The sequence below is a fragment of the Ornithorhynchus anatinus genome, chromosome 5 (genome assembly GCF_004115215.2).
Source record: "Ornithorhynchus anatinus isolate Pmale09 chromosome 5, mOrnAna1.pri.v4, whole genome shotgun sequence".
In the NCBI taxonomy this organism is placed as follows: Eukaryota; Metazoa; Chordata; class Mammalia; order Monotremata; family Ornithorhynchidae; genus Ornithorhynchus; species Ornithorhynchus anatinus.
Genome location: NC_041732.1, coordinates 21,481,554 through 21,498,839, shown reverse-complemented (window position 1 = coordinate 21,498,839; position 17,286 = coordinate 21,481,554). Strand labels below are relative to the sequence as shown.

Below are 17,286 nucleotides of genomic sequence, written 5' to 3'. Positions count from 1 at the left end.
ACAAGTGTTTGAGCCAGGATTAGAACCTGGGTCCCCTGACCTAATCATAATAATAACTATAATAGTGGTATTTGATAAGTGCTTACTATGTGCCAAGCACTGTTCTAAGTGCTGGGGAAGATACAAGGTAATCAGGTTGTCCCATGTGGGGCTCACAGTCTTAATCCCCATTTTACAGATGAGGTAAATGAGGCAAAGGGAAGTTAAGTGACTTGCCCTAAGTTACACAGCTGATAAATGGCAGAGCCGGGATTAGAACCCACGACCTCTGACTCCCAAGCTCCCGCTCTTGCCACTAAGCCATGCTGCTTCTCAGTACTTCACAGAATTTCCACGCCTGTGCTCTTTCCACTAGGTCACGTTGCTTCCTTGAACAGCTGGAGGTTCTGTTGGGCCTTCTGGCTCCGGGCTACTCTCAGGGACAAGGAATCCAGGCAAAGGCGGCACTAGGGATTCCTGTCTGTAAAGGAGTGCCCTCGGAAAGGGACCCCCCGAACCCCGAGGAAGGGAGGCCCCGGCCCTCAGACCCCAGCTTGGAATATCTCCACAAAGCATCATCCTCCTGGGTTCCTCGCAGAAGCAGGCAATCAACCAGTCAATCATATATATTGGGCGCTTACTATGTGCAGATCACTATACTAAGCACTTGGGAGAGTACAATACAATAGAATAAACAGATACGCCCTCCTCCTTCTCCTTCGCTACAGGTCCTGAGAGAGTTCAGGCCCGGCACCTACCCTAGAGGGAGGTGCAGGTCAGTTGTCCTTGTGCCCAGTTTACAGATGGGGAAACTGAAGTCTCGGCAAATGCAGCCCCCGGAGGCACTGTCTAGTGGAAGGAGCCCAGGGTGGGGAGTAGGACACCGGTTCTGGTCCCAACTCTACCTCTGCTTGGCTGGGTGACCTCCAGAAGTTCTTCACCCTCTCTGTGTGAAAAAAAGGGAGGGCTATCTCTGTCACCCTGCTTTCCAGAAGTGGCTGGAGGCTGTTGCCCCTATCAATCAATCATGGTATTTACTGAGCACTTACTGTGTGCAGAACACTGTTCTAAGTGCTTGGAGTACAATACAACAGAGATAGTAGACTTTCTCCCTGCCCACAGTGAGCTTACTGTTTAGAAGGTGCTCTGCAAATACTCCAGACTTGTAAGCTCATCTCTAAACTGTAAACTCACTGTGGGCAGGGAATAGGTCTGTCAACTTTGTTACATTGTATTCTCCCAAGCTCTTAGTACAGTGCTCTGCACATGGTAAGGGCTCAATAAATATGATTAGTTGATTGATCGATCAGTTGAATGAGCTAGAAGATACAGAATGTGTCACAGGAGGATGAGGGAGAGGCTTTGTGTTGGGGATGAATGGGTGCAGTGTGTTTGTGGGTGAGGACAGGGGGCGGGGTTGTATGTGCATGCTTGTGTGTGTGTGTCTCTGTGTGTGTATATTCATTCATTCAGTGGGTATTCATTCATTCAATCGAATTTATTGAACACTTACTGTGGGCAAAGCACTGTACTAAGCACTTGGGAAGTGCATTCAGCAACCAATAGAGACAAACCCTTCCCATAATGGGCTCACAGTCTAGAAGGGGGGAAACAGACATCGAAACGAGTGAACAGGCATCAGTAGCATCAATCATTATAAATAAATAGAATTATAGATGTATATACATCATTAATAAAAATAAATAGAAAAATATGGAAGGCTTCATGAATTTGTGTGTATGATAAAAGGGGAAACGACTGTGGCCAGGATATTGTGACAAATGCATATAATGAGTGGATGTGTGTCCATGCATGTACTTGTGCGTGCATTCTATGAACCTGAGTGTGTAGTTGCGAGTGAAATGATGTTCGGTGACCATTGTGGGGTCCAGGATGGGGTGGTTAGGGTGATTGTTTGCCTGCCTCACAGTAAATGGAATTAGCCAAGTGCCAAGTGGGAAAAGTTACACCCCCGAGCAGGGACAGTGTGCTGACTGACACTTTCCCACCTCAAAATAAAACCATTTCAAGGTGACATTCCCCAGGAATATATTTCTCTTTCAAAAGCCAGAGGAAACAATATTCTGTTAATATAGAGTTTGAAAAGACACAACGTGTCACTTGTCTGAGTCACGAAGAAGCAACAAGCGGAAAATTTCTCCTCAGCAGTTCATCAGTAACATTCCAAAAGGTCAAAAAAGTTTTTAACGTTTTCAAGGATTAGGCTGAGTGCCCCAGGTGTGACAGGGACCGCGACTGACTTAATTATCTTTTATTCACCCCAGTGCTTAGTGCAGTGCTTGGCTCACTATAAGCACTGAACAAATTCCACAGATGTTATCACGGGTCCCAGTTATGGTAACTGGTAACATTGCTAGTTACGATTTTCAACTGTACTTTCTATGGAGCTATATGGGGTTCACCACATCCCTGCAAGGTAGGTGAGGATCAGACATCATGCCCACTTTACAGATAGGGAAACTGAGGCACCGACCAGCACAACGCCTTCCTCAAGGTACTTAAGCGAGCAACTGGCAGAGGTAGGATGTAAGCCCAGATTTGTGCTCACTGGCCACGACTGGCTCACTTTAAGAATAATTGAACAATCCCCGAGGAGTACTGAAGGAGTCCGTGGTTGGGTAGGGATTGTCTCTATCAGTTGCCAAATTGTACTTTCCAAGTGCTTAGTATAGTGCTCTGCACACAGTAAGCGCTCAATAAATATGATTGAATGAATGAATGAATTTTAGAAGAAGCTAGAGTTTTGCTGTTCCTAGAAGAGGGGCTCAAGTGATTACATCGTTTCACATTTCAAATGTGCAAGGATTTATGGACATTATTTCCAAAGACAACAGCGTGGCTTAGTGGAAAGAGCACAGGCTTGGGAGTTAGAGAATGTGGGTTCTAATCCTGGCTCCTCCACTTGTCTGCTGTGTGGCCTTGGGCAAGCCACTTAACTTCTCTGTGCCTCAGTTACCTCATCTGTAAAATGGGGATTAAGACTGTGAGCCCCACGTGGGACAACCTGGTTAACTTGCATCTACCCTTGCACCTAGAACAGTGCCTGGCGTATAGTAAGCGCTTAACAAAAACCATCATCATCATTCCGAGGCCCTGAGCCTCCAGCCTCAGAGATGCCAGGCTCTGAATTCCAAATTTTCACCTAGCACCTCCTTCTCTTTGCCACACTCTTGTCCACATGCGGGCACTTGGGAGCCCTATAACCCCTCTGACTGAGAAGGCATAGGCATTGCCAGCCTCCTCTGCCTCTTCTGTCTCTTCTTCTTCTACCTTCTCTTTCTCCTCCTCCTCTTTCTCTTCCTCTTTTTTCCCTCTTCCTCCTCCTTCTCCCCTTCTTGCTCCTTCTTCTCCACTTTCTCCTCTTTTTCCTCTTCCTCCTCCTTCTTCTCTCCTCCCCCTCCTCTTTCTCCTCTTCTTCCTCCTTCTCCTTTTCTTCCCCTTCCTCCTCCTCCTTCTCCCCCTCCATCCCCCACCCCCCTCGCTGGAGGCTCAGTCTGGCTTTCTGCATCGGGGGACGGGCAACTTTCAAACTTCTCATTACTTTCTTCCTGCTTCAACCAAGCCGGGCATCTCCCTAAAGCCTCTCCAGCCTCTGGTTCTTGTGAACGTCCCCTTTTCCTCATCCCCTCAGTGAACAAAATGCTACAGACTGAAGCAGAATACCAGACGTAGAATGCTTGACACATGGTCACCCGTGGGGGAAAAAACCCCCAAAAAACACAAAACTGTTTTTTTAAGTTAATTTTCTTTCATAAAGCCCATAAAAGTGACTTTTTCTCCATTCGGACTCTTTCAAAACTATTCTCAAGTCGGCACCACCAAGCACGTGCCCGCAGCATCCACCCTCAGTTTTACCGCCAAAACCTCCTTTAATGAGAATCGTAGTCTGGGAAGCCCTTGGTTTTTTGGGTATTTGTTTTTTTTACTGGCAGGAGAAAGTTTCAGGCGTCCCACAGAAGGAGTCGGTTCGCTCCTAAATATGCCCAGTTCTGCATCTCTAAGCGTTTTCCCCTGTAAGAGGAAAGGCTCCATCCTTAGCAAACTCCGCAGACCCAAGCTGGTCGCCGGGAGGGGCAGAGAAAGCCCGTCCGATCCTCAAATCAGCAGGAAATGAATTACTTGGAGCTCTCTCAACAGCCTCTCCCCCTCCCTCCTTGCTTAGAAGCATTTGGTGTTTGAGGGTCAAACATCTTTTTTGTCCACCCCAGTGCTCAGCCCAGCGCTTGGCACACAGTAAGTGCTTTGCGAATGCCATCATCACGCTGATCATGATGGATTTTCACTATTACTGTCATTAAGATTAACCTCTTGGAGCGATGGTTCCTTAACCCCAGCCTGCCAGGATGGGCTCCAGCCCCCTTCGCTCTTCCAGAATCCCGGACCACCGTTTTTCCCGGGTCCCCCAAGTCTCCACCCCCCCCCCCCCGCCCAGCCCAGTCCCCAAAATCCTGCTCAGGCAGAAGAAGAGAGCAAACAACTTTATCCCTCAGCCCCCGGGGACCTTCCTATACCGGCCTGGAGGGAGGGGAGAGCCGACAAGAACCCGAAGCCCTCTGGCCAAGAATAGGCGAGTTACCTTGAACAGTTTCAGTGCGGTGCTTCGAGAAGTTAAAGTCCCATCCACCTGGCAGAGCGGTTTAGATTTCCTTTGGGTGATGGACTAAGGAAAGGTGATGCTCCCGCTTGCTGTGATCTTGCCTTGGCAGCCTCCAGAGAGAGAGAGAGAGTGAGAGAGAGAAAGAGAGAAATCTTCCTGTCCAGAATTTCTCCTCCTCCTCCTCCCCCCCCTCTAGCGGAAAGCCCAGATTTTCCCCTATTTGGGGTTTGCAGATTCCCGGTGTGCAGAGGCAGCGGGAGAAGGAGCGAGGTAGGAACGTCCTGGATGAGGGAGTGAAAGAAAAGCAATCCTCCCCTCCCTTCACAGTCCTGCCAACGGCTCCTTTCAGACTCCTCCTGTCAGCCTCATTGAACCTCTCCTGGCATTCTGCATCTTCCGAGACCCACCTCTATAACGGTCAGGATAGGTAGGCAGGCATCTGGGGGGGGGGGAGGGGGGGTCCTCCCTCCAAGGGGGAAGGACCTGGGGAGGGGCGGGAAGAAGGGAGGGAGGGAGGGGAGACCGAAAGATGCTGAACCCAGAAGAGTTGAGCTCAAGGACTCAGCCTCTCACCCTCTGGAAACCCTGGGGAAATTGGGGAAATACATAAAGGCCTTAAAAGAATGGGGCAGGGGGGGAAATGAATGCCCCCCCCCCCCGAGGGGAGGGGACAGGACCTCTTTGGGGAGGGGGTGAAATTTAAAGATCAACTTAATTAAGAAGGAAGGAGAGCAAAAGTGGGGTGGAAACGGCGCCTGCATTGCAGTCAATAGCACTGCAGTCTGAATGGGAATTTACATACTTATTCAGAGACGCTGAAAACGGGCATAACCCAGAATCCGAGTCGTGTTGGAAAGACATGCTCCCGGTTTCTTGGTCCGGGATGATGGAGGAGGGGAGGGGGGTAGGGAGGGAAGGGAAGGAGGAAGGACAAGAGGGAGGAAGAGAGGGAAGGGAAGGAGCCTGCCAAGGAGGGAGGGAGAGAGGGAAGGAAGGAATAATAATAATAATGATGATAATAATGATGACATTTGTAAAGCGCTTACTAGGTGCCAAGCACTGGAAGGAAGGACAACTCTGGATTTCCAGGTTGGGAACTTCAGGATCTGATAAACTCTCTCCAAGTCGGGGGTCGGGGGATGCAGAGAGATGGCGCTTGGGGAGGGGGTATGAATATGTGTCTATGTGGTGGTGATGGTTGGGGGAAGAGAGCCGAGAGTGCTGAGAGAAAGTTGTCAAGCGCAGATGGAGACGGCAAGCCGTTCCGGGGAAGCAGGAACTGTCAGCTCCTCAGCGGTCTCGGGAGGGGAGAATTCCAGGGGATCTGGGATTTTCCCCGAGGGATGGTTGATGGGGGGTTGGGAGGGGCAGAAGAAGTTGGGGTTTCATTGGAGGAACCTCTAGACTGTGAGCAACTTATGGACAGAGAACGTGTCTGCTAATTCTGTTGGACTGTAACTCTCCCAAGTGCTTAGTACCGTGCTCTGCGCAGAGAGAGGTCTCAGTTAAAGATAAAGGAGCAGCACGGCCTAGTGGATAGAGCACAGGCCTGGGAGTCAGAGGACGTGGGTTCTAATCCCTGCTCCGCCACTTGTCTGCTGTGTGACCTTGGGCAAGACACTTAACTTTTCTGTGCCTCAGTGACGTCATCTGTAAAAATAGGGATGAAGACTGTGAGCCCCATGTGGGACAACCTGATTACCTTGTATCTACCCCAGTCCTTAGAACAGTGCTTGGCACATAGTAAGCACTTAACAAATGCCGTCATCATTATTATTATCCTTATCATCATTGATTGAAGTCGCACCCACCCCACCCACTGCCCATGCCTGGGCCTGTGAAGTGGATTATCAGGTCTTGGGGAGGAAAGGAGGGAATTAGTGAACCCTCACAAACCCCTTCCCCCTTCACGGATGGCCCCCGGAGAGGGGTTCAAGAGAGCTCAGGAGCAGGTGTTATGGGGAGGGGGCCGAGGCTGGCTCTGCCCTCACTGCACTCAACCCGAGGAGAACAGAGAAGCACCAAGCTGCCAGCTTCAATGAGGGATCTCGGCATCTCCACCCAATTGGACTTGGGTTTGTTGTTCCCACAGAGAAGGTTGGTGTTGCAGGGCTGGCGATGCAGGCTGGCATGGAAGATTGGCAGGGAGGCCTGGCATAACAATAATAATAATAATTGTGGTGTTTATTAAGCACTATGTGCCCGACACTGTACTAAGCGCTGGAGTGGATACAAGGAAATCGGGGTGGACACAGTCCTGCATGGGGCTCACACTCTTAATCCTCTTTTTACAGATGAGATAACTGAGGCACAGAGAAGTGAAGTGGCTTGCCCAAGGCCACACAGCAGACGAGTGGTGAAGTCAGAATTAGAACCCATGACCTTTTGATTCCCAGGCTGGTGCCCTATCCCCTACGCCACGCTGCTTCTGGCGTGGAGGGCTGGTATGGGTTTGTCCTGCAAGTTTGATTGTGTCCAACCTAAGTACCTTGTATCTACCCTAGCGCTTAGTACAGTGCCTAGAAAGTAGTAATAAATTCCACTATTGTTATTATTATTATAAATAATAAAACTAATAATACTAATGATAATATTAAGCAGAGGTTTTCCTGCTCCTCTCCAGGCTGAAAGAAAGGCTCATTAGATACTCTGTTGTATTGTACTCTCTCAAGCACTTACTCAGAGCTCTGCACACAGTAAGAGCTTAATAAATACCCTGGATTGATTGTGGGAAGGAAATAGGGTTGAACCCAGACCTCAAAACCCTGATGCCCATGTCGATCAACCAGTGATATTGGCCGAGTGGCTACACTGTGCAGAGCACTGTATAGGATACCCAGTGGGGCATCACTTCTCCTTCCAGAAGACCAGAGAGGGTTGAGGACCTCCTGGGACCCTTCAGAGCATTGTAATTATTATGGTATTTTAAGCGCTTACTAAGTGCCAAGCACTGTTCTAAGTGCTGGGGTTGATACAAGGTGATCAGTTTGGACAGAGTCCCTGTCCCACTTGGGGCTCACAGTCTTAATCCTCATTTTGCAGAGGAGGTAACGGAGGCACAGAAAAGTTAAGTGACTTGCCCAAGGTCACACAACAGACAAGTGGTGGAGCCAGTATTAGAACCCGTGACCGGATCAACAAATGATCACCAAACAAGGCTTCCTCACCCACACTTCTTCGACGGCACCAAAATGGTGATTTATCTTGGTATGGCAGCCTCTGGCATGAGGGCCTTGACTCCTGGACTCTGTGCTATGCTAAATACTTGCCTATGGTAAGACAGTGGGGAAGTCACTTAACTTCTCTGTGCCTCAGTTTCCTCCACTGTAAAATGGAGATTAAATATTTATTCTCCCTCTCCCACAGATTGTGAGTCCCATGTGGATCAGGAATTGTGTCTGATCTGATTATTTTTTGTCTCTCCCAGAGTTTAGTTTAGTGCTTGACACATAGTAAGAGTTTAACAGATAATATTATTAGTAGTATTATTCCAGGGTCTTGTGCCCAGCTGACCTTGCTTGCCATGTGACCATGGCCAAATCTGTGGCTCAGTTTCCTCATCTCTAAAACGGGGATTAAACATGAGTTCCCCCTCCCTCTTAGTTTGTGAGCCCTGTGTGGTATGTGGAGTGTCTGACATGATGATGACGATGATGATGATGATAGTAATAAAAATATTTGTTAAATACTTACAATGTGCCAAGCACTGTACTAAACACTGGGGTAGATGCAAGATAATAAGATCCCACATGGGGTTCACAGTCTAAGTAGGAGGGAGAACAGGCATCCAATCCGCATTTTGCATTTGTAGGAACTGAGGCACAGAGAAGTGAAGCTACTTGCCCAAGGTCACACGACAGACAAGTGACGGAGAGGATTAGAACCCAGGTCCTATGACTCCCAGGCCTGTGCGTTTTCCCCTTGGCTATGCTGCTTCTCTGACTGAATTGTACCTACCCCAGTGCTTAGCATATAGTAGGTGCTTAACAAATATTATTATTATCATTACTATTATCATTATTTTAATGCCACCATCTTGGGCCCCAGCACTTATCTGAGATTTAGGTGATTCCTGATGAATCTCCTTACTATGGATCATGGGAAACAAAATGAGCAAATTTATTGAGGAAAGCTTTAATTTTCACACCCTCTGACCAGCAGGAGAGGGCTTCCACGTCTAGAGAAATGGAACACTGAGTCTTCTATCAGCCGGCCGGTTGATCGCAGCCTTACTGGACAGCTCTGTCTTATTCCGAATGGGCGACTCCAGGATCCCCCTACTTTTCCACCCTCTCCCCGAGACTCTTCCCTCCTCGCGGCCAAGAGAGCGAGGCCAGAGAGGAAGGTGAGTGTTCCGCCTTATCGGCCGGGTTTCACTGTTTTTGCCCCTCGGTTCACCTGTCTGCACAACATTGGGGTGAGGAGGACGTGCCAATATAGTGGTCTTTACCACTGCCCCACTGTTTCTCAGTCTGGGCAGTGGGTGAAGCTCTGAACGTTCAGTTCCAGTCAGTTGGCCATTCAGCCGTATATATTGAGTGCTTACTGTGTGCAGAGCACCGTACTAAGCCCTTGGGAGAGTACAGTATAACTATACAAGAGACACATTCCCCGTCCCCAACGAGTTTACAGGCTAGAAGGGGAGACGGACATTAATATAAATAAATCGATTACGAATACATACATAAGTGCCGTGGGGCTGGGAGGGGGGATGAATAAAGGGAGCAAGGCAGAGAGAAGCAGAAGGGAGTTGAAGAAAAAAAAGAAAAGTGGGTTTAGTCAGGGAAGGCCTCTTGGACCTGGCATCCATTTTGGGTGAGCATGGAAGGAAGCAGAGGTGTCCGAGGAGGTGGGAGAGAAGGAGCTGGGGAATGGGAGGAGGGAGGGAGCCTGTGAATCTCAACCTAATCCTCTCCCATCCAGCCCCTTGCCCTTAACTCAAACCATCGATCAATCAGTGGTATTTCCAGAGCGCTCAGAAGAGTACAGTACAATAGAGTTGGTAGACATAATCTCTGCCCTCGAGGAGCTTGCAGTCTAGAGGGGGGTCTAGTGGCTGTACCCTTCAAACTCCGAGGGCACATTTAGGATGTCATGGAGCCACTCTGTGATGCTGAGGCCTTTCCCAGGACCCTTCAATCCCCCTCTCATAGAAATAGATTGAGCCAGAATCCTCTGAGAAAATGGGTTTAGTCTGTGAGGGCTGGAGAAACCCCCAAATATGACTGCCATCCTGCACCTCAATCTCTTGGCCTCTGTCATCTAATCAATCAATCAGTCAATATATTGATTGAGCACTTACTGTGTTCAGAGCACTGTACTAAGCACTCGGGAGAGTACAACAGAGTAGGTGGATGCATTCCCTGCCCACAACGAGCTTATAGTCTGGAGGGGGAGAGAGACATTAATATGCATAGATTATTTAAAATATATTATTTATAGACATGTACACAAGGGCCGTAGGGCTGAGGGTGGGGCAAATACCAAATGCCCAGAGGTCACAGATCCAAGTTCAGGTACCTGCCCTCCCAAGAGGGTCCTGGTTAGGTCTCACCTGCCAGTGCTATTCTCTGTGCTGCTTTGTGGGAAGTAAGTAATTCCCTGGCCAGGTTAGTGTGACCTGACCTCCCTGTCCAGTTCCTTGCATCCTGTCCTGACTGGTCTCTCTGTCTGGGCCCAGACTGTCCTTCCAAGGCAGAAGGTTTGCCAGGACACTGTGGGTGGGAAGTCCTGGGTGGAGACACATTCTTCACTGCCCCAAACATCAAGTGGTCCCTGACCAAAATAAACCTGGTCCCCCTGAAAACAACAGCCATGTCCCAGAGCCACCACATGGTCTGTTGTGAGGAGTCATGTTTATTTGATCCATCATTTTTTTTTACTGGAATTTGCTATATACTTACTACGTGCCAGGCACTGTACTAAGCACTGGGATGGATACAAGCTAATCAGGTTGGACACGGTCCACGGCCCACATAGGGTTCACAGTTTTCATCTCCATTTCACAGAGGAGGGAACTGAAGCACAGAGAAGTGAGGTGACTTGCTCAAGGTCTCCAAGCAGACAAGAGGCGGAGCTGGGATTAGAACCCAGGTCCCTCTGTCTTCCCAAAACCGGGTTCTATCCACTAGGTCGCAGTCTCTGTCCCACATTCATTCATTCATTCAATAGTATTTATTGAGCGCTTACTATGTGCAGAGCACTGTACTAAGCGCTTGGGATGAACAAGTCGGCAACAGATAGAGACAGTCCCTGCCGTTTGACGGGCTTACGGTCTAATCGGGGGAGACGGACAGACAAGAACAATGGCAATAAACAGCGTCAAGGGGAAGAACATCTCGTAAAAACAATGGTAACTAAATAGAATCGAGGCGATGTACAATTCATTAACAAAATAAATAGGGTAACGAAAATATATACAGTTGAGCGGACGAGTACAGTGCTGTGGGGATGGGAAGGGAGAGGTGGAGGAGCAGAGGGAAAAGGGGAAAATGAGGCTTTAGCTGCGGAGAGGTAAAGGGAGAGGTCCCACATGGGGCTCACAGTCTGTGTAAGGGACTGAGACTCAGTGGGTGGAGAAGCAGCATGGAGTAGTGGATAGGGCATGGGCCTGGGATTCAGAAGGTCATGGCTTCTAATCCTGGCTCTGCCACTTGTCTGCTGTGGGCAAGTCACTTCACACCTCTGTGCCTCAGTTTCCTCATCTGTTAAATAGGGATTGGGACTGTGACCCCCACATGGGACAGGGACTGCGTCCAACCCGACTTGCTCTTATCTACCTCAGCATTGAGCACGGTGCCTGGCACATAGTAAGCAACAAATACCAACAATTATTCTTCTTATTATTATCTCAAGAAACAGATTTACACTGAGATACCGCCAGGGAGCCGACGTAGGAAGGTCCGGCCTCGGAATGGCCGTCAGGAGGCCGAACCAGAGACTTGGATCCTTCGGGGAGGGGGATGCTGGAACAAGATATAATCCTCCTCTTACCTCCCCACCTTCACTCCCCACCCTAAAGAGTGCCGAGGTCCTGGGGAGAAGACAACTCCAGAGATGTGGAATGCTGGTAGTATAATTATTTCAATCAACCAATCATTCCATCTGTTAATGGTATTTATTGAGCCCTTATTATGTGCAGAACACTTTACTGAGCACTTGGGAGACTACATTATAACAGAGTTAGTAGACACTATCCCTGCCCTCGAGGAGCTCACAGTCCTACTGTGCTGAGTTCTGTACTGAGCACTTGGGAGACAGAATTGGAGGAATAATAATAATAATAACAATATAACAATAATAATAATAGTACTGGGGTGGCTACGGACAAATTGAGTTGGACACAGTCCCTGTCCCATGTGGGGCTCACAGTCTCAATCCCCATTTTACAGATGAGGTAACTGAGGCACAGAGAAGTGAAGTGACTTGCCCAAGGTTACACAGCAGACACGTGGCGGGCCCAGGATGTCTGTCGTAAGTAGGCAGACGTGATCCCCGCCCTCAAGGAGCGAACAGTCCACTGTGTCGAGATCTGTACTGAACGCTTGGGTGAAGGCATTAGAGTAGGTAGACACGATCGCTGCTCTCAAGGAGCACACAGTCAGCTGTGTGCTGAGCCCTGTACTTAACACTTGGGAGAGTGCAAAACGGTAGGTAGACACAATCCCTGCCCTAGAGGAATTTACAGTCTGACCATCCCCTAAAATTGCAGACACAAGCAGACACAATGTGACCTTTGGACATTTGCTATTTGCCCCAACCCCACTGTACTTCTGTACATATCTTTAAATTATATATTAGAAATTATTTATTCATATTAATGTCTGTCTCCCCTTCTGGACGGTAAGCTCATTATAGACAGGGAACGTCTGCTAATTCTGTTGAGTTGTGCTTACTACAGTGCCCTGAAGTGCTTAGTCCAGTGCTCTGCACATTGTAAGCGCTCAATAAAGACGCTTGATTGACAGCCGTATCGGTAGGAGGGATTGTCTGCTTCCCCCACCCCCAAAATGGGTGGTCTACGTTTCCCCAAACCCCCATTCCTCCCCTGTCAGCCCGGGCCGGAACCAGATCAGCATTAAGAGCTGAGTGGATCATAAATCAAGGATCGTTAATCTCCCCAAGGGTCTTCCCTCCCATCATGCTCTCCCAAAACGGGAGACCCAAGGGAGGGGACAGAAAGGAGTGCAGAGCTTCAACCGTCGCACGTCTCTCCATTTCCCAGAGGACCGACTCTCATCTCCCCTCTTTGCCGGTAAGTGCTAACCCCCCCACCCCGGGGGGCCACCGCCCCTCTTGGATGCCTTAGGGAGAAACGTTGCTTTCCAGTGTAAGAGGCGGGGGACAAGGCACCTATTCAACCTTCTGGGGTTGGAATTCTCCTCCCAAATTCCTCTGAAAGCAACGCCTTCTCCCTCCACACACTGAGCAGCTTTTCAAATTTCAGACATAAACAGCGGGCTTGCCCCTCCTAGCCTCTTCTCCCCTCCTGCCCCGCTGGCTCCCCATATAGTGGTTTCGCCTCTCCTCCCGGTAAAGATAGAAAAGGCTGAGGTGGGGAAAGGGGAGGACAGAGCCGGGTTTTGTGGATCAGCTGTTGGGTTTGTTTTCCACCGTCCGGCCGGTGTCCTGTAAGCGTGGGGAGTGGCTGAACAACTGCCCCCCGCTCCTCACGCCGGGCCCCACCACTGGATCGTAACATGTCTCTGGACCCTGCCCCTGCCCCGCTCCCTGTGGGATGTTTCCAAGAAGGAGAGAGTTAGACTACCGTAAGTGGGGGAAGAGAGTAGGAAGGAGAAGAGAGCCATTTCCGGGGGGGCCTACCGGCTCCAGGGCATGCAGAGAATAGCTCGTCGAGTGGCCGTCTTCCCCGGAGAGGTCCATGGCATGCCTCCCCCCGCCTCCTCGTCAGCCCGTTGGGATCGTCTGAGTCAAACGGTACCTCTCCAGGCACCCTCGGGCCCAGCCGCCATCTTTAGAGGGGGTAGATTAGCCATGGAGCCTCCTGGAGTCTGGGGAGTTGGAAAGCAAGGTCAAGAGGCTTGGGGCAGCAGTGTAATTGGCCCAGTCAATCAGTGGCATTTATTGAGCATTTATTGGGTGCAGAGGACAGTACAAAGCACTTGGGAGAGTTCAATCTAGTAGAGTTGGTATACATTCCCTGCCCACAATGAATGAGTCTTGTTGACGCTTTTCCCAGAGGAGAAACCTATTTATAACTTATTATATCTATCTCAAATTTATTTCATTGTCCGTCTCCCCCCATACACTGTAAGCTCCTTGTGGGCAGGGACCGTACCTACCAACTCTATGGTACTGTACTTTCGCAAGTGCTTAGTACAGTGCATTGTATGGTAAGCGCTCAATAAATACCATCGATTGATTGACTGATTGATTAAGCCAGGTTTCCCTGGCCAAGGCTGCAAGCTGGTTTCCTTTAGAAATGGCCATCTCGGTCCCCTTTCCCGAAGACCAAATCCGGATGATCAAGGGTGACCACCAGTCGCCCTACAGCTCCACAAAATCCTCCCCTCACCTGGAAAGTTTCAAATACTTCCCCACCGTGGTCTCCCTCCCAGGAGCTGCCCTGAGATGGCGGCTTCCTCCAGTTTCCTGGAACTGCCTCCATCTTTCTCCAGGGCCGCCCAGCTGGCGTGGTTCCGTCTCTCCCTGTTTGTTTGTCTGTCTGTCTGGATCCACCTCTCTTCCTCCCTCCTTCTCCCGCTCTGTCTCTCTGCCTCCCGCACCCCATTTCATGCCAACCTGAACCTTCTGGACCCTCTTGCTCCCTCTCTCCCGTGCCCTGGGCCTCCAGGGGGCTGCCTAGGGAAACTGTTTCCCGACTGGCTCCGGTCCGGGCCTTCGCGCTCTCGGGGTTGGGGGTTGGAGGGGCAAGATCAGCAGAATGACCTATGGGAACCTCTACCCGGCTGGCTCCAGTCCAGACCTGCATTCTTTCGGGATCAGGAGGGTGGTCAAGGTCAGCAGAGGGACCCCAGGCCTGGAGTTGGCAGGCCCCTTCCCAACGAGTCTATGAAACCTTGATGATTTTTGACTTTCTACTGGGCTCCATTTTCAGCTCCTTCTCTGAGGAGATGGGGGCTGATTGGCTTTTTTCCCAGTATCCTCTGTCTGGTTCAGTACCATCTAAACAGCTGGCTGTTGACCTTGGACTAGTTGTCTCGGGCGGGCAAGCGGCTCCAGGCTGGCTCTGAAGAGCTTGAACTGTCCTTGTGTAAGGCTCTGAGCATTTCTGCTTCTGGAAGCGGGTCTCTGCTCCAGGCCCCTTAGAGTCGCTGGATATAAATATGAAGTTGTCCTTCTTCCAGGATGAAACCATTGACAGTGCCTCAGTCTTCTAGGGAGTCAAGGCCCTCCATCCAGCCTCTCCACTCTGTGCCTTCTCAGGGTTGAAGTAATGGTATTCATTAAAGCCCTCACTGTGTGCAGAGCACTGGACTAAGCACTGAGAGAAGCAGCGTTGGCCTAGTGGAAAGAGCACAGGCCTGGAAGTTAGAGAACCTGGGTCCTAATCCTGCCTCTGCCACTTTTTTTTTTTTGGTATGATATTTGTTAAGCATTTACTATGTGCCAGGAACTGTACTAAGTGCTGTGGTAGATACAAACTAATCACATGGGACCAGTCCAGATCTCACAAGGGCTCACAGTTTTAATCCCCATTTTATAAATGAGGTAACTGAGGCACAGAGAAATGAAGTGACTTGCCCAAGATGACACAGCAGACAAGTGATGGAGCTAGGATTAGAACCCATGTCCTTCTGGCTCCCAGGCCCATGCTCTATCCACGAGGCCATACTGCCTCTCATTTGTCTGCTTTGTGACCTTGGGCAAGTCATAAAACTTTTCTGGGCCTCAGTTTCTTCAGTAAAATGGAGTTGCTTCATGCCACTAGCCCAGGGCTTCTGTCCACTGGCCTCCAGGACCCATGGTCCTTTTGAAGCCTTTTTTTAAGAAGTGTCCCATGTTGGCCTGCGGCAGCTGCTTGGATCTTCTCCCTCTCACGACATAATCAATGGTTTCTCCAACTACAGGTTCTTGAAAGGTGCTGACTTTGCTGGTGGAACTTGTTGTTAGGGGTGAATTCATTCAGTGGAATTTATCGAGTGCTTCCTGCGTGCAAAGCTCCGTACTAAGTGCTTGGGAGAGTACAATACAGCAATAAACACATTCTTTCTTTGTAGTACTGGTCAGAGTGGCATTTATTAAGCACTTAAGATGTATAAAGCACTTTCCATTATTGGCCACTTGATCCACTCTACCTCTTTCAGACTGTAAGCCCCATGTGGGACAGGGACAGTGTCCAATTTATTATCTTGTATCCAGTAGCGTAAATAATAGTATTTATTAAACATTTACTGTGTTCGGAGCACTGTACTAAGCACTTGGCAGACACATTCTCTGCCCAGAACAAGCTTACAACTAGAGGGGGAGACAGACATTAATATAAATAAACATAATTTATTAATGTCACTCCAATCTTAGTACAGTGCTTGTCAGATAGTAAGCAAATAACAGTAATAATAATGAAGAAAAAGAAGAAGGGGGAGCAGGAGGAAGAAGAAGGAGGAGGAGGAGGAGAAGAAAAAGACAAGAAGAAGGAAGAAGAAGAAAGGAGAAGAAGAAGAAGAAGATAGTCTATTATTTATTTTTCTGGAGGCTTTTTGGTCAAAATCAAATTTAATCATTAGTCAGATTTAGACAGCAGAATGCCACTGCGTTTACTGTCTGGACCTGAATATAGAGGAAACCTCATTTCAGGAAAGTCAAATAGGTCAGACCCAAGCCAGGATTAGAACTCATAGTCCCCTTATTGCAGGGCAGGGAACCTCTCGAATTTAACTTTTGGAACTGAGGATTCCTTCTCCAGTGTCTTGAGCCCTGCACAGGGATGCCGGGACTTCTTTGGGGGTGACTATTTTAGGGGTGACTGTTTTGGGGGTGACTTTGGAAGGGCCTACTCACAGCAGGCACTTCCCAACTCACTTCTAGAGGAGTCCAGGCACTCTGTATCCAAAAGACAACTTGATGGGCTCCTGAACTAGAAAAAGAAGAAGAAATGCAGGTGTGGCTAGTGGAAAGAGCACAGCATGGGCCTGGGAGTCAGAGGACACAGGTTCTAATCTTGGCTCTGCCACATACCTGCTGTGTGATCTTGGGCAAGTCACTTTACTTCTCTGGGCCTCAGTTCCCTCATCCCGCCTCTGCCACTTGTCAGCTGTGTGACTATGGCTCTGTGCCTCAATTACCTCATCTGTAAAATGGGGATGAAGACTGTGAGCCTCACGAGGGACAACCTGATTACCCTGTATCTCCCCCAGCGCTTAGAACAGGGCTCTGCACATAGTAAGCGCTTAACAAATACCAATATTATTATTATTATCTGCAAAATGGGGATTCAATACCTGCCTTCCTCTTATTTAGACTGTGAACCCCATGTGGGACTTGATGATCTTCTATCTATCCCAGTGCTTACTACAGTGCTGGGCACTTAGTAAGGCTTAACAAATAACACAGTTATTATTATTATTATCTTGGTATTAGGAGTGACTTTAGAGGGGTGTAAAGGTGTCTGCTCACACCAAGCACTTCCCAGCCCACTTCCGGAGGATCCCAGATATTTTTTATCCAACAGACTCCTTGATGAATGTTCAGAGCTAGAGGAAGGAGAA

General features: G+C 49.1%; 1 protein-coding gene across 2 annotated transcripts in view; it reads right to left on the bottom strand.

Moving 5' to 3' along the window:
• The window catches only part of ACAN (aggrecan), a 76,206-nt gene extending 71,228 nt beyond the window's left edge, over positions 1–4,978 (bottom strand). For both annotated transcript variants that reach the window (XM_029064290.1, XM_029064291.1), the window contains exon 1: positions 4,577–4,978. The gene's annotated coding sequence lies outside the window, so the exon portion shown is untranslated. The remainder of the gene's footprint in view (positions 1–4,576) is intronic.
• Between the last annotated feature and the right edge of the window lie 12,308 nt (positions 4,979–17,286).